This window comes from Ambystoma mexicanum, chromosome 8 (assembly GCF_040938575.1).
Source record: "Ambystoma mexicanum isolate Mex_15411 chromosome 8, UKY_AmexF1_1, whole genome shotgun sequence".
NCBI lineage: Eukaryota > Metazoa > Chordata > Amphibia > Caudata > Ambystomatidae > Ambystoma > Ambystoma mexicanum.
This window is the reverse complement of record NC_090929.1, coordinates 730,778,195-730,790,865: the sequence shown is the minus strand read 5'-3', so window position 1 is coordinate 730,790,865 and position 12,671 is coordinate 730,778,195. Positions and strand designations below refer to the sequence as shown.

Below are 12,671 nucleotides of genomic sequence, written 5' to 3'. Positions count from 1 at the left end.
ATGCATTTGCATTTAGTAAGCTAAGCCATGCAGCCACTTGCAACATGATACCACGCTCATCGCTCGATCAGCGCTCGATCAGGCGAGATATATAAGACTGGTGGGCCCATTCAGGACTCCTATGTCTGGTAGGATAACTTTAATCCATCCATCCTGTTTCTGTTGCAGGGAGGTGGAGAGAACAATCAACACAATAACGGCTTTCTTTCATGCCTCTTGAAGGACTCAATATTCTCTGTACTGCATTACATGTGAAAGTCGATTTATTACCCATGAACACACTACCTGTATGCTAATTATATGTAAATAGGTAGCTCCAGCCCTCATAATGTTGTCCAACATTTCCGCTATAAAACGGGATAAAATTATTTTGGAAACATACCAAATTTGAAAAGTAATTGAGAAGTTGTGCAATTACTAATCATGGAGCACAAAATAGCCTACAGCACCTGGTATTCCCAGGCGGTCTCCCATCCAGGTACTAACTAGGCCCGACACTGCTTAGCTTCCGAGATCAGACGAGATCAGGCGCATTCAGTGTGGTGTGGCCGTAGGCTCTGGGCCTAGTGAGTTTTGTACTTTTAAGCATCTAGTCGGCTAGACCTTGCAGTTTTGAAAGGCAATTGAGAAATGGCTCACTTCCTGAACTTGGAGCACAAAAAAGCCTACAGCACCTGGTATTCCCAGGCGGTCTCCCATCCAGGTACTAACTAGGCCCGACACTGCTTAGCTTCCGAGATCAGACGAGATCGGGCGCATTCAGTGTGGTGTGGCCGTAGGCTCTGGTCCTAGTGAGTTTTGTACTTTTAAGCATCTAGTCGGCTAGACCTTGCAGTTTTGAAAGGCAATTGAGAAATGGCTCACTTCCTGAACTTGGAGCACAAAAAAAGCCTACAGCACCTGGTATTCCCAGGTGGTCTCCCATCCAGGTACTAACTAGGCCTGACACTGCTTAGCTTCCGAGATCAGACGAGATCGGGCGCATTCAGTGTGGTGTGGCCGTAGGCTCTGGGCCTAGTGAGTTTTGTACTTTTAAGCATCTAGTCGGCTAGACCTTGCAGTTTTGAAAGGCAATTGAGAAATGGCTCACTTCCTGAACTTGGAGCACAAAAAAGCCTACAGCACCTGGTATTCCCAGGCGGTCTCCCATCCAGGTACTAACTAGGCCCGACACTGCTTAGCTTCCGAGATCAGACGAGATCGGGCGCATTCAGTGTGGTGTGGCCGTAGGCTCTAGAAATGCTAAGAATATTACTCTTATGCATTTGCATTTAGTAAGCTAAGCCATGCAGCCACTTGCAACATGATACCACGCTCATCGCTCGATCAGCGCTCGATCAGGCGAGATATATAAGACTGGTGGGCCCATTCAGGACTCCTATGTCTGGTAGGATAACTTTAATCCATCCATCCTGTTTCTGTTGCAGGGAGGTGGAGAGAACAATCAACACAATAACGGCTTTCTTTCATGCCTCTTGAAGGACTCAATATTCTCTGTACTGCATTACATGTGAAAGTCGATTTATTACCCATGAACACACTACCTGTATGCTAATTATATGTAAATAGGTAGCTCCAGCCCTCATAATGTTGTCCAACATTTCCGCTATAAAACGGGATAAAATTATTTTGGAAACATACCAAATTTGAAAAGTAATTGAGAAGTTGTGCAATTACTAATCATGGAGCACAAAATAGCCTACAGCACCTGGTATTCCCAGGCGGTCTCCCATCCAGGTACTAACTAGGCCTGACACTGCTTAGCTTCCGAGATCAAACGAGATCGGGCGCATTCAGTGTGGTGTGGCCGTAGGCTCAGGGCCTAGTGAGTTTTGTACTTTTAAGCATCTAGTTGGCTAGACCTTGCAGTTTTGAAAGGCAATTGAGAAATGGCTCACTTCCTGAACTTGGAGCACAAAAAAGCCTACAGCACCTGGTATTCCCAGGCGGTCTCCCATCCAGGTACTAACTAGGCCCGACACTGCTTTGCTTCCGAGATCAGACGAGATCGGGCGCATTCAGTGTGGTGTGGCCGTAGGCTCTGGTCCTAGTGAGTTTTGTACTTTTAAGCATCTAGTCGGCTAGACCTTGCAGTTTTGAAAGGCAATTGAGAAATGGCTCACTTCCTGAACTTGGAGCACAAAAAAGCCTACAGCACCTGGTATTCCCAGGCGGTCTCCCATCCAGGTACTAACTAGGCCCGATACTGCTTAGCTTCCGAGATCAGACGAGATCGGGCGCATTCAGTGTGGTGTGGCCGTAGGCTCTGGACCTAGTGAGTTTTGTACTTTTAAGCATCTAGTCGGCTAGACCTTGCAGTTTTGAAAGGCAATTGAGAAATGGCTCACTTCCTGAACTTGGAGCACAAAAAAGCCTACAGCACCTGGTATTCCCAGGCGGTCTCCCATCCAGGTACTAACTAGGCCCGACACTGCTTAGCTTCCGAGATCAGACGAGATCGGGCGCATTCAGTGTGGTGTGGCCGTAGGCTCGAGTAATGCTAAGAATATTACTCTTATGCATTTGCATTTAGTAAGCTAAGCCATGCAGCCACTTGCAACATGATACCACGCTCATCGCTCGATCAGCGCTCGATCAGGCGAGATATATAAGACTGGTGGGCCCATTCAGGACTCCTATGTCTGGTAGGATAACTTTAATCCATCCATCCTGTTTCTGTTGCAGGGAGGTGGAGAGAACAATCAACACAATAACGGCTTTCTTTCATGCCTCTTGAAGGACTCAATATTCTCTGTACTGCATTACATGTGAAAGTCGATTTATTACCCATGAACACACTACCTGTATGCTAATTATATGTAAATAGGTAGCTCCAGCCCTCATAATGTTGTCCAACATTTCCGCTATAAAACGGGATAAAATTATTTTGGAAACATACCAAATTTGAAAAGTAATTGAGAAGTTGTGCAATTACTAATCATGGAGCACAAAATAGCCTACAGCACCTGGTATTCCCAGGCGGTCTCCCATCCAGGTACTAACTAGGCCTGACACTGCTTAGCTTCCGAGATCAGACGAGATCGGGCGCATTCAGTGTGGTGTGGCCGTAGGCTCTGGGCCTAGTGAGTTTTGTACTTTTAAGCATCTAGTCGGCTAGACCTTGCAGTTTTGAAAGGCAATTGAGAAATGGCTCACTTCCTGAACTTGGAGCACAAAAAAGCCTACAGCACCTGGTATTCCCAGGCGGTCTCCCATCCAGGTACTAACTAGGCCCGACACTGCTTAGCTTCCGAGATCAGACGAGATCGGGCGCATTCAGTGTGGTGTGGCCGTAGGCTCTGGTCCTAGTGAGTTTTGTACTTTTAAGCATCTAGTCGGCTAGACCTTGCAGTTTTGAAAGGCAATTGAGAAAATGCTCACTTCCTGAACTTGGAGCACAAAAAAGCCTACAGCACCTGGTATTCCCAGGCGGTCTCCCATCCAGGTACTAACTAGGCCCGACACTGCTTAGCTTCCGAGATCAGACGAGATCGGGCGCATTCAGTGTGGTGTGGCCGTAGGCTCTGGGCCTAGTGAGTTTTGTACTTTTAAGCATCTAGTCGGCTAGACCTTGCAGTTTTGAAAGGCAATTGAGAAATGGCTCACTTCCTGAACTTGGAGCACAAAAAAGCCTACAGCACCTGGTATTCCCAGGCGGTCTCCCATCCAGGTACTAACTAGGCCCGACACTGCTTAGCTTCCGAGATCAGACGAGATCGGGCGCATTCAGTGTGGTGTGGCCGTAGGCTCTAGAAATGCTAAGAATATTACTCTTATGCATTTGCATTTAGTAAGCTAAGCCATGCAGCCACTTGCAACATGATACCACGCTCATCGCTCGATCAGCGCTCGATCAGGCGAGATATATAAGACTGGTGGGCCCATTCAGGACTCCTATGTCTGGTAGGATAACTTTAATCCATCCATCCTGTTTCTGTTGCAGGGAGGTGGAGAGAACAATCAACACAATAACGGCTTTCTTTCATGCCTCTTGAAGGACTCAATATTCTCTGTACTGCATTACATGTGAAAGTCGATTTATTACCCATGAACACACTACCTGTATGCTAATTATATGTAAATAGGTAGCTCCAGCCCTCATAATGTTGTCCAACATTTCCGCTATAAAACGGGATAAAATTATTTTGGAAACATACCAAATTTGAAAAGTAATTGAGAAGTTGTGCAATTACTAATCATGGAGCACAAAATAGCCTACAGCACCTGGTATTCCCAGGCGGTCTCCCATCCAGGTACTAACTAGGCCCGACACTGCTTAGCTTCCGAGATCAGACGAGATCGGGCGCATTCAGTGTGGTGTGGCCGTAGGCTCTGGGCCTAGTGAGTTTTGTACTTTTAAGCATCTAGTCGGCTAGACCTTGCAGTTTTGAAAGGCAATTGAGAAATGGCTCACTTCCTGAACTTGGAGCACAAAAAAGCCTACAGCACCTGGTATTCCCAGGCGGTCTCCCATCCAGGTACTAACTAGGCCCGACACTGCTTAGCTTCCGAGATCAGACGCATTCAGTGTGGTGTGGCCGTAGGCTCTGGTCCTAGTGAGTTTTGTACTTTTAAGCATCTAGTCGGCTAGACCTTGCAGTTTTGAAAGGCAATTGAGAAATGGCTCACTTCCTGAACTTGGAGCACAAAAAAGCCTACAGCACCTGGTATTCCCAGGTGGTCTCCCATCCAGGTACTAACTAGGCCCGACACTGCTTAGCTTCCGAGATCAGACGAGATCGGGCGCATTCAGTGTGGTGTGGCCGTAGGCTCTGGGCCTAGTGAGTTTTGTACTTTTAAGCATCTAGTCGGCTAGACCTTGCAGTTTTGAAAGGCAATTGAGAAATGGCTCACTTCCTGAACTTGGAGCACAAAAAAGCCTACAGCACCTGGTATTCCCAGGCGGTCTCCCATCCAGGTACTAACTAGGCCCGACACTGCTTAGCTTCCGAGATCAGACGAGATCGGGCGCATTCAGTGTGGTGTGGCCGTAGGCTCTAGAAATGCTAAGAATATTACTCTTATGCATTTTCATTTAGTAAGCTAAGCCATGCAGCCACTTGCAACATGATACCACGCTCAGCGCTCGATCAGGCTCGATCAGGCGAGATATATAAAACTGGTGGGCCCATTCAGGACTCCTATGTCTGGTAGGATAACTTTAATCCATCCATCCTGTTTCTGTTGCAGGGAGGTGGAGAGAACAATCAACACAATAACGGCTTTCTTTCATGCCTCTTGAAGGACTCAATATTCTCTGTACTGCATTACATGTGAAAGTCGATTTATTACCCATGAACACACTACCTGTATGCTAATTATATGTAAATAGGTAGCTCCAGCCCTCATAATGTTGTCCAACATTTCCGCTATAAAACGGGATAAAATTATTTTGGAAACATACAAAATTTGAAAAGTAATTGAGAAGTTGTGCAATTACTAATCATGGAGCACAAAATAGCCTACAGCACCTGGTATTCCCAGGCGGTCTCCCATCCAGGTACTAACTAGGCCCGACACTGCTTAGCTTCCGAGATCAGACGAGATCGGGGGCATTCAGTGTGGTGTGGCCGTAGGCTCAGGGCCTAGTGAGTTTTGTACTTTTAAGCATCTAGTCGGCTAGACCTTGCAGTTTTGAAAGGCAATTGAGAAATGGCTCACTTCCTGAACTTGGAGCACAAAAAAGCCTACAGCACCTGGTATTCCCAGGCGGTCTCCCATCCAGGTACTAACTAGGCCCGACACTGCTTAGCTTCCGAGATCAGACGAGATCGGGCGCATTCAGTGTGGTGTGGCCGTAGGCTCTGGTCCTAGTGAGTTTTGTACTTTTAAGCATCTAGTCGGCTAGACCTTGCAGTTTTGAAAGGCAATTGAGAAATGGCTCACTTCCTGAACTTGGAGCACAAAAAAGCCTACAGCACCTGGTATTCCCAGGCGGTCTCCCATCCAGGTACTAACTAGGCCCGACACTGCTTAGCTTCCGAGATCAGACGAGATCGGGCGCATTCAGTGTGGTGTGGCCGTAGGCTCTGGGCCTAGTGAGTTTTGTACTTTTAAGCACCTAGTCGGCTAGACCTTGCAGTTTTGAAAGGCAATTGAGAAATGGCTCACTTCCTGAACTTGGAGCACAAAAAAGCCTACAGCACCTGGTATTCCCAGGCGGTCTCCCATCCAGGTACTAACTAGGCCCGACACTGCTTAGCTTCCGAGATCAGACGAGATCGGGCGCATTCAGTGTGGTGTGGCCGTAGGCTCGAGTAATGCTAAGAATATTACTCTTATGCATTTGCATTTAGTAAGCTAAGCCATGCAGCCACTTGCAACATGATACCACGCTCATCGCTCGATCAGCGCTCGATCAGGCGAGATATATAAGACTGGTGGGCCCATTCAGGACTCCTATGTCTGGTAGGATAACTTTAATCCATCCATCCTGTTTCTGTTGCAGGGAGGTGGAGAGAACAATCAACACAATAACGGCTTTCTTTCATGCCTCTTGAAGGACTCAATATTCTCTGTACTGCATTACATGTGAAAGTCGATTTATTACCCATGAACACACTACCTGTATGCTAATTATATGTAAATAGGTAGCTCCAGCCCTCATAATGTTGTCCAACATTTCCGCTATAAAACGGGATAAAATTATTTTGGAAACATACCAAATTTGAAAAGTAATTGAGAAGTTGCGCAATTACTAATCATGGAGCACAAAATAGCCTACAGCACCTGGTATTCCCAGGCGGTCTCCCATCCAGGTACTAACTAGGCCCGACACTGCTTAGCTTCCGAGATCGGGCGCATTCAGTGTGGTGTGGCCGTAGGCTCTGGGCCTAGTGAGTTTTGTACTTTTAAGCATCTAGTCGGCTAGACCTTGCAGTTTTGAAAGGCAATTGAGAAATGGCTCACTTCCTGAACTTGGAGCACAAAAAAGCCTACAGCACCTGGTATTCCCAGGCAGTCTCCCATCCAGGTACTAACTAGGCCAGACACTGCTTAGCTTCCGAGATCAGACGAGATCGGGCGCATTCAGTGTGGTGTGGCCGTAGGCTCTAGTAATGCTAAGAATATTACTCTTATGCATTTGCATTTAGTAAGCTAAGCCATGCAGCCACTTGCAACATGATACCACGCTCATCGCTCGATCAGCGCTCGATCAGGCGAGATATATAAGACTGGTGGGCCCATTCAGGACTCCTATGTCTGGTAGGATAACTTTAATCCATCCATCCTGTTTCTGTTGCAGGGAGGTGGAGAGAACAATCAACACAATAACGGCTTTCTTTCATGCCTCTTGAAGGACTCAATATTCTCTGTACTGCATTACATGTGAAAGTCGATTTATTACCCATGAACACACTACCTGTATGCTAATTATATGTAAATAGGTAGCTCCAGCCCTCATAATGTTGTCCAACATTTCCGCTATAAAACGGGATAAAATTATTTTGGAAACATACCAAATTTGAAAAGTAATTGAGAAGTTGTGCAATTACAAATCATGGAGCACAAAATAGCCTACAGCACCTGGTATTCCCAGGCGGTCTCCCATCCAGGTACTAACTAGGCCCGACACTGCTTAGCTTCCGAGATCGGGCGCATTCAGTGTGGTGTGGCCGTAGGCTCTGGGCCTAGTGAGTTTTGTACTTTTAAGCATCTAGTTGGCTAGACCTTGCAGTTTTGAAAGGCAATTGAGAAATGGCTCACTTCCTGAACTTGGAGCACAAAAAAGCCTACAGCACCTGGTATTCCCAGGCGGTCTCCCATCCAGGTACTAACTAGGCCCGACACTGCTTAGCTTCCGAGATCAGACGAGATCGGGCGCATTCAGTGTGGTGTGGCCGTAGGCTCTGGTCCTAGTGAGTTTTGTACTTTTAAGCATCTAGTCGGCTAGACCTTGCAGTTTTGAAAGGCAATTGAGAAATGGCTCACTTCCTGAACTTGGAGCACAAAAAAGCCTACAGCACCTGGTATTCCCAGGCGGTCTCCCATCCAGGTACTAACTAGGCCCGACACTGCTTAGCTTCCGAGATCAGACGAGATCGGGCGCATTCAGTGTGGTGTGGCCGTAGGCTCTGGGCCTAGTGAGTTTTGTACTTTTAAGCATCTAGTCGGCTAGACCTTGCAGTTTTGAAAGGCAATTGAGAAATGGCTCACTTCCTGAACTTGGAGCACAAAAAAGCCTACAGCACCTGGTATTCCCAGGCGGTCTCCCATCCAGGTACTAACTAGGCCCGACACTGCTTAGCTTCCGAGATCAGACAAGATCGGGCGCATTCAGTGTGGTGTGGCCGTAGGCTCTGGGCCTAGTGAGTTTTGTACTTTTAAGCATCTAGTCGGCTAGACCTTGCAGTTTTGAAAGGCAATTGAGAAATGGCTCACTTCCTGAACTTGGAGCACAAAAAAGCCTACAGCACCTGGTATTCCCAGGCGGTCTCCCATCCAGGTACTAACTAGGCCCGACACTGCTTAGCTTCCGAGATCAGACGAGATCGGGCGCATTCAGTGTGGTGTGGCCGTAGGCTCGAGTAATGCTAAGAATATTACTCTTATGCATTTGCATTTAGTAAGCTAAGCCATGCAGCCACTTGCAACATGATACCACGCTCATCGCTCGATCAGCGCTCGATCAGGCGAGATATATAAGACTGGTGGGCCCATTCAGGACTCCTATGTCTGGTAGGATAACTTTAATCCATCCATCCTGTTTCTGTTGCAGGGAGGTGGAGAGAACAATCAACACAATAACGGCTTTCTTTCATGCCTCTTGAAGGACTCAATATTCTCTGTACTGCATTACATGTGAAAGTCGATTTATTACCCATGAACACACTACCTGTATGCTAATTATATGTAAATAGGTAGCTCCAGCCCTCATAATGTTGTCCAACATTTCCGCTATAAAACGGGATAAAATTATTTTGGAAACATACCAAATTTGAAAAGTAATTGAGAAGTTGTGCAATTACTAATCATGGAGCACAAAATAGCCTACAGCACCTGGTATTCCCAGGCGGTCTCCCATCCAGGTACTAACTAGGCCCGACACTGCTTAGCTTCCGAGAGCAAACGAGATCGGGCGCATTCAGTGTGGTGTGGCCGTAGGCTCAGGGCCTAGTGAGTTTTGTACTTTTAAGCATCTAATCGGCTAGACCTTGCAGTTTTGAAAGGCAATTGAGAAATGGCTCACTTCCTGAACTTGGAGCACAAAAAAGCCTACAGCACCTGGTATTCCCAGGCGGTCTCCCATCCAGGTACTAACTAGGCCCGACACTGCTTTGCTTCCGAGATCAGACGAGATCGGGCGCATTCAGTGTGGTGTGGCCGTAGGCTCTGGTCCTAGTGAGTTTTGTACTTTTAAGCATCTAGTCGGCTAGACCTTGCAGTTTTGAAAGGCAATTGAGAAATGGCTCACTTCCTGAACTTGGAGCACAAAAAAGCCTACAGCACCTGGTATTCCCAGGCGGTCTCCCATCCAGGTACTAACTAGGCCCGACACTGCTTAGCTTCCGAGATCAGACGAGATCGGGCGCATTCAGTGTGGTGTGGCCGTAGGCTCTGGACCTAGTGAGTTTTGTACTTTTAAGCATCTAGTCGGCTAGACCTTGCAGTTTTGAAAGGCAATTGAGAAATGGCTCACTTCCTGAACTTGGAGCACAAAAAAGCCTACAGCACCTGGTATTCCCAGGCGGTCTCCCATCCAGGTACTAACTAGGCCCGACACTGCTTAGCTTCCGAGATCAGACGCATTCAGTGTGGTGTGGCCGTAGGCTCGAGTAATGCTAAGAATATTACTCTTATGCATTTGCATTTAGTAAGCTAAGCCATGCAGCCACTTGCAACATGATACCACGCTCATCGCTCGATCAGCGCTCGATCAGGCGAGATATATAAGACTGGTGGGCCCATTCAGGACTCCTATGTCTGGTAGGATAACTTTAATCCATCCATCCTGTTTCTGTTGCAGGGAGGTGGAGAGAACAATCAACACAATAACGGCTTTCTTTCATGCCTCTTGAAGGACTCAATATTCTCTGTACTGCATTACATGTGAAAGTCGATTTATTACCCATGAACACACTACCTGTATGCTAATTATATGTAAATAGGTAGCTCCAGCCCTCATAATGTTGTCCAACATTTCCGCTATAAAACGGGATAAAATTATTTTGGAAACATACCAAATTTGAAAAGTAATTGAGAAGTTGTGCAATTACTAATCATGGAGCACAAAATAGCCTACAGCACCTGGTATTCCCAGGCGGTCTCCCATCCAGGTACTAACTAGGCCCGACACTGCTTAGCTTCCGAGATCAGACGAGATCGGGCGCATTCAGTGTGGTGTGGCCGTAGGCTCTGGGCCTAGTGAGTTTTGTACTTTTAAGCATCTAGTCGGCTAGACCTTGCAGTTTTGAAAGGCAATTGAGAAATGGCTCACTTCCTGAACTTGGAGCACAAAAAAGCCTACAGCACCTGGTATTCCCAGGCGGTCTCCCATCCAGGTACTAACTAGGCCCGACACTGCTTAGCTTCCGAGATCAGACGAGATCGGGCGCATTCAGTGTGGTGTGGCCGTAGGCTCTGGTCCTAGTGAGTTTTGTACTTTTAAGCATCTAGTCGGCTAGACCTTGCAGTTTTGAAAGGCAATTGAGAAATGGCTCACTTCCTGAACTTGGAGCACAAAAAAGCCTACAGCACCTGGTATTCCCAGGCGGTCTCCCATCCAGGTACTAACTAGGCCCGACACTGCTTAGCTTCCGAGATCAGACGAGATCGGGCGCATTCAGTGTGGTGTGGCCGTAGGCTCTGGGCCTAGTGAGTTTTGTACTTTTAAGCATCTAGTCGGCTAGACCTTGCAGTTTTGAAAGGCAATTGAGAAATGGCTCACTTCCTGAACTTGGAGCACAAAAAAGCCTACAGCACCTGGTATTCCCAGGCGGTCTCCCATCCAGGTACTAACTAGGCCCGACACTGCTTAGCTTCCGAGATCAGACGAGATCGGGCGCATTCAGTGTGGTGTGGCCGTAGGCTCTGGTCCTAGTGAGTTTTGTACTTTTAAGCATCTAGTCGGCTAGACCTTGCAGTTTTGAAAGGCAATTGAGAAATGGCTCACTTCCTGAACTTGGAGCACAAAAAAGCCTACAGCACCTGGTATTCCCAGGCGGAATCCCATCCAGGTACTAACTAGGCCCGACACTGCTTAGCTTCCGAGATCAGACGAGATCGGGCGCATTCAGTGTGGTGTGGCCGTAGGCTCTGGGCCTAGTGAGTTTTGTACTTTTAAGCATCTAGTCGGCTAGACCTTGCAGTTTTGAAAGGCAATTGAGAAATGGCTCACTTCCTGAACTTGGAGCACAAAAAAGCCTACAGCACCTGGTATTCCCAGGCGGTCTCCCATCCAGGTACTAACTAGGCCCGACACTGCTTAGCTTCTGAGATCAGACGAGATCGGGCGCATTCAGTGTGGTGTGGCCGTAGGCTCTGGACCTAGTGAGTTTTGTACTTTTAAGCATCTAGTCGGCTAGACCTTGCAGTTTTGAAAGGCAATTGAGAAATGGCTCACTTCCTGAACTTGGAGCACAAAAAAGCCTACAGCACCTGGTATTCCCAGGCGGTCTCCCATCCAGGTACTAACTAGGCCCGACACTGCTTAGCTTCGGAGATCAGACGAGATCGGGCGCATTCAGTGTGGTGTGGCCGTAGGCTCGAGTAATGCTAAGAATATTACTCTTATGCATTTGCATTTAGTAAGCTAAGCCATGCAGCCACTTGCAACATGATACCACGCTCATCGCTCGATCAGCGCTCGATCAGGCGAGATATATAAGACTGGTGGGCCCATTCAGGACTCCTATGTCTGGTAGGATAACTTTAATCCATCCATCCTGTTTCTGTTGCAGGGAGGTGGAGAGAACAATCAACACAATAACGGCTTTCTTTCATGCCTCTTGAAGGACTCAATATTCTCTGTACTGCATTACATGTGAAAGTCGATTTATTACCCATGAACACACTACCTGTATGCTAATTATATGTAAATAGGTAGCTCCAGCCCTCATAATGTTGTCCAACATTTCCGCTATAAAACGGGATAAAATTATTTTGGAAACATACCAAATTTGAAAAGTAATTGAGAAGTTGCGCAATTACTAATCATGGAGCACAAAATAGCCTACAGCACCTGGTATTCCCAGGCGGTCTCCCATCCAGGTACTAACTAGGCCCGACACTGCTTAGCTTCCGAGATCAGACGAGATCGGGCGCATTCAGTGTGGTGTGGCCGTAGGCTCTGGGCCTAGTGAGTTTTGTACTTTTAAGCATCTAGTCGGCTAGACCTTGCAGTTTTGAAAGGCAATTGAGAAATGGCTCACTTCCTGAACTTGGAGCACAAAAAAGCCTACAGCACCTGGTATTCCCAGGCAGTCTCCCATCCAGGTACTAACTAGGCCAGACACTGCTTAGCTTCCGAGATCAGACGAGATCGGGCGCATTCAGTGTGGTGTGGCCGTAGGCTCTAGTAATGCTAAGAATATTACTCTTATGCATTTGCATTTAGTAAGCTAAGCCATGCAGCCACTTGCAACATGATACCACGCTCATCGCTCGATCAGCGCTCGATCAGGCGAGATATATAAGACTGGTGGGCCCATTCAGGACTCCTATGTCTGGTA

General features: G+C 47.2%; 36 non-coding genes and 4 pseudogenes across 36 annotated transcripts; all 40 read right to left on the bottom strand.

Annotated features, from left to right (window-relative positions):
- Positions 1 to 437: 437 nt before the first annotated feature.
- LOC138478039 (5S ribosomal RNA) lies at positions 438 to 556 on the bottom strand. The gene has a single exon (XR_011271943.1). It is a non-coding gene; the product is annotated as a 5S ribosomal RNA (ribosomal RNA).
- A 106-nt stretch (positions 557 to 662) lies between these two features.
- On the bottom strand, positions 663 to 781 carry LOC138474650 (5S ribosomal RNA). Its single transcript, XR_011269043.1, has one exon. It is a non-coding gene; the product is annotated as a 5S ribosomal RNA (ribosomal RNA).
- A 107-nt stretch (positions 782 to 888) lies between these two features.
- On the bottom strand, positions 889 to 1,007 carry LOC138478860 (5S ribosomal RNA). The gene has a single exon (XR_011272687.1). It is a non-coding gene; the product is annotated as a 5S ribosomal RNA (ribosomal RNA).
- A 106-nt stretch (positions 1,008 to 1,113) lies between these two features.
- On the bottom strand, positions 1,114 to 1,232 carry LOC138474638 (5S ribosomal RNA). The gene has a single exon (XR_011269042.1). It is a non-coding gene; the product is annotated as a 5S ribosomal RNA (ribosomal RNA).
- Positions 1,233 to 1,696: 464 nt separating this feature from the next.
- Positions 1,697 to 1,815, bottom strand: LOC138479509 (5S ribosomal RNA). The gene has a single exon (XR_011273277.1). It is a non-coding gene; the product is annotated as a 5S ribosomal RNA (ribosomal RNA).
- Positions 1,816 to 1,921: 106 nt separating this feature from the next.
- Positions 1,922 to 2,040, bottom strand: LOC138477984 (5S ribosomal RNA). The gene has a single exon (XR_011271893.1). It is a non-coding gene; the product is annotated as a 5S ribosomal RNA (ribosomal RNA).
- Positions 2,041 to 2,146: 106 nt separating this feature from the next.
- LOC138478856 (5S ribosomal RNA) lies at positions 2,147 to 2,265 on the bottom strand. Its single transcript, XR_011272684.1, has one exon. It is a non-coding gene; the product is annotated as a 5S ribosomal RNA (ribosomal RNA).
- Positions 2,266 to 2,371: 106 nt separating this feature from the next.
- LOC138474625 (5S ribosomal RNA) lies at positions 2,372 to 2,490 on the bottom strand. Its single transcript, XR_011269040.1, has one exon. It is a non-coding gene; the product is annotated as a 5S ribosomal RNA (ribosomal RNA).
- Positions 2,491 to 2,954: 464 nt separating this feature from the next.
- On the bottom strand, positions 2,955 to 3,073 carry LOC138478888 (5S ribosomal RNA). The gene has a single exon (XR_011272713.1). It is a non-coding gene; the product is annotated as a 5S ribosomal RNA (ribosomal RNA).
- Positions 3,074 to 3,179: 106 nt separating this feature from the next.
- LOC138474612 (5S ribosomal RNA) lies at positions 3,180 to 3,298 on the bottom strand. Its single transcript, XR_011269039.1, has one exon. It is a non-coding gene; the product is annotated as a 5S ribosomal RNA (ribosomal RNA).
- A 106-nt stretch (positions 3,299 to 3,404) lies between these two features.
- LOC138474599 (5S ribosomal RNA) lies at positions 3,405 to 3,523 on the bottom strand. Its single transcript, XR_011269038.1, has one exon. It is a non-coding gene; the product is annotated as a 5S ribosomal RNA (ribosomal RNA).
- A 106-nt stretch (positions 3,524 to 3,629) lies between these two features.
- LOC138474587 (5S ribosomal RNA) lies at positions 3,630 to 3,748 on the bottom strand. Its single transcript, XR_011269037.1, has one exon. It is a non-coding gene; the product is annotated as a 5S ribosomal RNA (ribosomal RNA).
- A 464-nt stretch (positions 3,749 to 4,212) lies between these two features.
- Positions 4,213 to 4,331, bottom strand: LOC138474575 (5S ribosomal RNA). Its single transcript, XR_011269036.1, has one exon. It is a non-coding gene; the product is annotated as a 5S ribosomal RNA (ribosomal RNA).
- A 106-nt stretch (positions 4,332 to 4,437) lies between these two features.
- LOC138474499 (5S ribosomal RNA) lies at positions 4,438 to 4,546 on the bottom strand (annotated as a pseudogene).
- A 106-nt stretch (positions 4,547 to 4,652) lies between these two features.
- Positions 4,653 to 4,771, bottom strand: LOC138476466 (5S ribosomal RNA). Its single transcript, XR_011270514.1, has one exon. It is a non-coding gene; the product is annotated as a 5S ribosomal RNA (ribosomal RNA).
- Positions 4,772 to 4,877: 106 nt separating this feature from the next.
- Positions 4,878 to 4,996, bottom strand: LOC138474563 (5S ribosomal RNA). The gene has a single exon (XR_011269035.1). It is a non-coding gene; the product is annotated as a 5S ribosomal RNA (ribosomal RNA).
- Positions 4,997 to 5,459: 463 nt separating this feature from the next.
- On the bottom strand, positions 5,460 to 5,578 carry LOC138477807 (5S ribosomal RNA). The gene has a single exon (XR_011271732.1). It is a non-coding gene; the product is annotated as a 5S ribosomal RNA (ribosomal RNA).
- Positions 5,579 to 5,684: 106 nt separating this feature from the next.
- LOC138474551 (5S ribosomal RNA) lies at positions 5,685 to 5,803 on the bottom strand. The gene has a single exon (XR_011269034.1). It is a non-coding gene; the product is annotated as a 5S ribosomal RNA (ribosomal RNA).
- Positions 5,804 to 5,909: 106 nt separating this feature from the next.
- On the bottom strand, positions 5,910 to 6,028 carry LOC138474539 (5S ribosomal RNA). Its single transcript, XR_011269033.1, has one exon. It is a non-coding gene; the product is annotated as a 5S ribosomal RNA (ribosomal RNA).
- A 106-nt stretch (positions 6,029 to 6,134) lies between these two features.
- LOC138474527 (5S ribosomal RNA) lies at positions 6,135 to 6,253 on the bottom strand. The gene has a single exon (XR_011269032.1). It is a non-coding gene; the product is annotated as a 5S ribosomal RNA (ribosomal RNA).
- Positions 6,254 to 6,717: 464 nt separating this feature from the next.
- LOC138473954 (5S ribosomal RNA) lies at positions 6,718 to 6,826 on the bottom strand (annotated as a pseudogene).
- A 106-nt stretch (positions 6,827 to 6,932) lies between these two features.
- Positions 6,933 to 7,051, bottom strand: LOC138480127 (5S ribosomal RNA). The gene has a single exon (XR_011273838.1). It is a non-coding gene; the product is annotated as a 5S ribosomal RNA (ribosomal RNA).
- Positions 7,052 to 7,515: 464 nt separating this feature from the next.
- LOC138473953 (5S ribosomal RNA) lies at positions 7,516 to 7,624 on the bottom strand (annotated as a pseudogene).
- A 106-nt stretch (positions 7,625 to 7,730) lies between these two features.
- Positions 7,731 to 7,849, bottom strand: LOC138474515 (5S ribosomal RNA). Its single transcript, XR_011269031.1, has one exon. It is a non-coding gene; the product is annotated as a 5S ribosomal RNA (ribosomal RNA).
- Positions 7,850 to 7,955: 106 nt separating this feature from the next.
- Positions 7,956 to 8,074, bottom strand: LOC138474501 (5S ribosomal RNA). The gene has a single exon (XR_011269029.1). It is a non-coding gene; the product is annotated as a 5S ribosomal RNA (ribosomal RNA).
- Positions 8,075 to 8,180: 106 nt separating this feature from the next.
- Positions 8,181 to 8,299, bottom strand: LOC138478816 (5S ribosomal RNA). Its single transcript, XR_011272647.1, has one exon. It is a non-coding gene; the product is annotated as a 5S ribosomal RNA (ribosomal RNA).
- A 106-nt stretch (positions 8,300 to 8,405) lies between these two features.
- On the bottom strand, positions 8,406 to 8,524 carry LOC138474489 (5S ribosomal RNA). The gene has a single exon (XR_011269028.1). It is a non-coding gene; the product is annotated as a 5S ribosomal RNA (ribosomal RNA).
- A 464-nt stretch (positions 8,525 to 8,988) lies between these two features.
- LOC138479137 (5S ribosomal RNA) lies at positions 8,989 to 9,107 on the bottom strand. The gene has a single exon (XR_011272939.1). It is a non-coding gene; the product is annotated as a 5S ribosomal RNA (ribosomal RNA).
- A 106-nt stretch (positions 9,108 to 9,213) lies between these two features.
- Positions 9,214 to 9,332, bottom strand: LOC138477982 (5S ribosomal RNA). The gene has a single exon (XR_011271891.1). It is a non-coding gene; the product is annotated as a 5S ribosomal RNA (ribosomal RNA).
- Positions 9,333 to 9,438: 106 nt separating this feature from the next.
- LOC138474477 (5S ribosomal RNA) lies at positions 9,439 to 9,557 on the bottom strand. The gene has a single exon (XR_011269027.1). It is a non-coding gene; the product is annotated as a 5S ribosomal RNA (ribosomal RNA).
- Positions 9,558 to 9,663: 106 nt separating this feature from the next.
- LOC138474498 (5S ribosomal RNA) lies at positions 9,664 to 9,772 on the bottom strand (annotated as a pseudogene).
- Positions 9,773 to 10,236: 464 nt separating this feature from the next.
- LOC138474465 (5S ribosomal RNA) lies at positions 10,237 to 10,355 on the bottom strand. The gene has a single exon (XR_011269026.1). It is a non-coding gene; the product is annotated as a 5S ribosomal RNA (ribosomal RNA).
- A 106-nt stretch (positions 10,356 to 10,461) lies between these two features.
- On the bottom strand, positions 10,462 to 10,580 carry LOC138474453 (5S ribosomal RNA). Its single transcript, XR_011269025.1, has one exon. It is a non-coding gene; the product is annotated as a 5S ribosomal RNA (ribosomal RNA).
- Positions 10,581 to 10,686: 106 nt separating this feature from the next.
- On the bottom strand, positions 10,687 to 10,805 carry LOC138474440 (5S ribosomal RNA). The gene has a single exon (XR_011269023.1). It is a non-coding gene; the product is annotated as a 5S ribosomal RNA (ribosomal RNA).
- Positions 10,806 to 10,911: 106 nt separating this feature from the next.
- On the bottom strand, positions 10,912 to 11,030 carry LOC138474428 (5S ribosomal RNA). Its single transcript, XR_011269022.1, has one exon. It is a non-coding gene; the product is annotated as a 5S ribosomal RNA (ribosomal RNA).
- A 106-nt stretch (positions 11,031 to 11,136) lies between these two features.
- On the bottom strand, positions 11,137 to 11,255 carry LOC138479078 (5S ribosomal RNA). The gene has a single exon (XR_011272886.1). It is a non-coding gene; the product is annotated as a 5S ribosomal RNA (ribosomal RNA).
- A 106-nt stretch (positions 11,256 to 11,361) lies between these two features.
- LOC138478972 (5S ribosomal RNA) lies at positions 11,362 to 11,480 on the bottom strand. The gene has a single exon (XR_011272789.1). It is a non-coding gene; the product is annotated as a 5S ribosomal RNA (ribosomal RNA).
- A 106-nt stretch (positions 11,481 to 11,586) lies between these two features.
- LOC138479407 (5S ribosomal RNA) lies at positions 11,587 to 11,705 on the bottom strand. The gene has a single exon (XR_011273185.1). It is a non-coding gene; the product is annotated as a 5S ribosomal RNA (ribosomal RNA).
- A 464-nt stretch (positions 11,706 to 12,169) lies between these two features.
- On the bottom strand, positions 12,170 to 12,288 carry LOC138474416 (5S ribosomal RNA). The gene has a single exon (XR_011269021.1). It is a non-coding gene; the product is annotated as a 5S ribosomal RNA (ribosomal RNA).
- Positions 12,289 to 12,394: 106 nt separating this feature from the next.
- On the bottom strand, positions 12,395 to 12,513 carry LOC138480126 (5S ribosomal RNA). The gene has a single exon (XR_011273837.1). It is a non-coding gene; the product is annotated as a 5S ribosomal RNA (ribosomal RNA).
- Between the last annotated feature and the right edge of the window lie 158 nt (positions 12,514 to 12,671).